The sequence below is a fragment of the Coffea arabica genome, chromosome 6c (assembly GCF_036785885.1).
Source record: "Coffea arabica cultivar ET-39 chromosome 6c, Coffea Arabica ET-39 HiFi, whole genome shotgun sequence".
Lineage (NCBI taxonomy): Eukaryota > Viridiplantae > Streptophyta > Magnoliopsida > Gentianales > Rubiaceae > Coffea > Coffea arabica.
Genome location: NC_092320.1, coordinates 57,973,620 through 57,977,318, shown reverse-complemented (window position 1 = coordinate 57,977,318; position 3,699 = coordinate 57,973,620).

Genomic DNA, 3,699 nt, shown 5'->3' with positions numbered 1-3,699 from the left:
TTTCCTAATTCCTTCCTCGACTCCTTGAACCATTTATGTTCCAAACAACCTACAGATCATCAAAACACCAAACCATCCAATGTAAAGACGATTTTCAGTGTTGGATATCCAATTGTCAACCCAAGCTTCATAAGTGCTCAAGCGCTTCCCCAACTAAAGCTTGCATTTTTTTTTAATGCGGTGTGGGAGCTGCCCTTTTCTTCTATTATTAAATGGATAGTTATAGGTAAAGATCACTCCTAATTGCTAAGATTAAATCTTAATTATAATATATTCCCAATCAAGGGAATCCTTTAAGGATTAAAGTAAGTAGGTTGGAAGGCCCACACTTCTGCCGATATAGAAAACCCAAATTCGATCCAATATAATCAAACCAATCCAGCAGCCAAAAAATCCCAACCAGGGCTCTTCACCTTGCGCCAAAACTCTCACCCTAAACAGACACTAATATTTCAAAGAAATTCAACCTCAATGCTTTCTCAATACAAAATTTCCATCAACTACCAATCTTTACATCCCAAACCGCCTCCACCTTTCTCTAGTCCATTTTTCAGCTTCTTTCTAACAAACAACCTAATTCCCATTAAGTCAAAAACCTCCATGTTTTAAAGTTTTGATCAATACAGTTCTTGTGCAGAAGATAAAAATAAAGGTTAAATGCAAAAAACTGTCATGAACTTTTATAACTATTGCACAATACATCCCAAAGTATGTTTATAGGCACTTTGCACCCTAAGAAAACTATCATTCACAAATTTCATGGTCAAACAAAGCGCGTGTCTTGCAAACTCTGTCTGTTGAAATTTCCTGACAAAATTGCCTTCCTTCCAAATGAGTATAAATGGCTATCTCCACCTACCGTCACTTGTCCATTCTGCTCATTTATTATCATCTTCATCACATCCTTAATTTCCTTTTCTTCACAGATGCTGCATAGTCTTCTACACACATGGAGCACAATCCTAATAGTTGTAGCTCAAGCAATGCATATGAAGCAACAAACTTCTACTCAAGATGTAGGTGTGGAAGAATAGCACCTCTATGCACTTCATGGACTATTCACAATCCAAGAAGAAAATTATTTGAAATAACTATTGTAGTATTTTTTGGGATGTGATGTATGTAAAAAAAAAAAAGATGATTGGAAAAATAAAAAGTTGATTGCAAATTGTGTTTGTAATGCAAGCAAAATATTATTTAGAATAATTTTGTTATCCAAAAAGAAAACAAAAAGTACAAAAATTTTATCTTCTCAAATGAGTAAAAAATTTCTAAAAAAGTGTCGTTAACGAATAATATACTGCTACTAATATTTTTGTTTTTATTTTTATTTTAATCTTATTAATTGCCACGTTACTATTAATAATTAGATTTGTTATGAGCTCATTTGTTTTAGATGTACCTAAATAATTTGAATACCATACAAAATATGCTTTGCAATTATTGTTACTACTAATAATTGAACATAGAAAAGAGATGAAAAGAGAATAAGTTGAAGTTCATTAAAAATACTATACGAATAACAATACTAAAAAATTAAAATAACTAGTCATACAAGACAGAAAAGAATAAGAAAAATGTAAAATGGAACAAAGTAAAGAGTAAAGAAAAAAGTACCAAAAATAATTGATATATAAATAATATTCCAAAAATTGTTTTTTTCACATACATCATATCCCAAAATTATTTAGATACTTCATGTACCATCACATCTCACTCCATGCAATACAATGGCCAACCGGACATGAAGAGTGCTTTTGTCCCTTTTTTTTTTGAAAAAATTGAACTTTCCATTAATGTTGTAATCATGCTTACACTGGCTGGATACATTCACAGATAACCAATTATCTGTCTATGAAATGATGGAAACCCTAACTTATCCATTCTAATATCCCCCCTGACCAACTATGGTAGATCTAAAAACCTATTAAACACCTGACTTAGAATCAGCACCCAAATTTGCAAGATGGTCAGCTGGAGCATTCGCTTCCCTGTAACAATGTGAAATCATTTGAAAATGTTGTTTAAACATAAGCAACTCATCCAGCTCCCTTTGCAACTGCCATGGGCAAGCACTAACCCCTTGAACGATCCGAATAAGGGTAAGAGAATCCGCCTCTAAGTGTAACTCCAAGTACTCTCGAGCAATACAGTATCTAACGCCAAGTAGCAGCGCCCGAAGCTCCGCATGCAGACTAGTCATTGTCCCAAAGTGCTCCGAGTAACCAAATACAAAATTACCTAGACAATCACGCACTAGACCACCTCCTCCACTCAATCCTGGGTTCCCCAGAGAACATCCATCCGAATTTAACTTGTACCCCCCTGCGGGGATACCCAGCTGACCGACTGAATGATCATCCTCTTTTGTCGGTTAACCAACTCTCGAAGCATCCCTTCCCACGAGGAATCTGACACTGAATCCTCGGGAATTGTACATGAAAGATGTCACTTAGTAGTTGGACTATCCGACTCACAGTCTCCCTGACCCTCATTCTCCGTCCTTCAAAAACCCTCATGTTCTTTATCCTCCATAATTCCCAGCAAATCATCGATGGGAGAACACTATTCAAAAACTTCAAATATATGTTATCCCCTCTCCGTAACCACCAAAACCATACCATATGTCGCACCATATTCACCTCCCTCATTTCACTAGCATTAATCTCGAAATGACGCCAAACCAATCTTGCCCCTTCTCCTGAACAAAAAACATGATTTAGGTCCTCCTCCCGTGGATCCTAGCAACACCAACACCTAGAGGGGCCGCTTATCCCAAATCTCCTCAATTAGTCCGTAAGAGGGAGGCCGCCCTACAGCTGTCGCAGCATAAAGAAAGAGATTTTAATTGGAAGACTGCTGCCAGACAAAGACAGAAAGCCATGAGCTATTAGTAACCCGTTCGACAAGTGAGTAGGCCGATGATGTGGAAAAGGTGCCAGAATTTGTCAAGGTCCAAACCATTCTATCATTGCCCCGAAAGGATGGGGGTGCAACCTCCAGAACTCACCCTACCAGAACCGCATCCAAATACTGATTAAGCTTGGCGACATTTCAGCCCCCCCGATCGACAAAATCAGCCATCAAATGGTCATGGAAGATCTCTACCTTGTTGCATAAGACTCCTGATCTCATCCAGTTGTCATGCCAAAAATCCATCGATCCTTGCTGTACGATCCAGCTAATGTGGTCCTCCCCTACTTGCTGCACCGCAACCATCCTCCTCCACGTATGGGAACTCCAATGGCTATCCTCAGCTAGACAAGGATGCAACCCTGCACAATAATTTCTTGACATAAACTCTGCCCATAGCGACTGCTGTTGTCTAAATTTCCACCAAAGTTTAATCGAGATTGAGTCGTAGACCTCCCTATTACCACATAGACCAATACCTCCTTCTTCCCGCGGCCGACACAAATCCTCCAACCGCATCTAGTGGAATTTAGTACCAAAATTAGATGACCCCCACAAGAAATTTGCAAATAACTTCTCCAATGCCACGAATACCCCCTTTGGAGGAAAAGAAGCTGTGAGCAAATGATTCGGCATTGAGGATAACATAGTTTTAATCAATACCACTTTATCTCCGGCTGATAAAACCTGATTCTTCCATGACAGGATATGAGCCGCCACCGCATTATATATATCTGCAAAGTAAACCTTTTTTCGCCTTCCTACGTACAACAGACATCCTAGGTA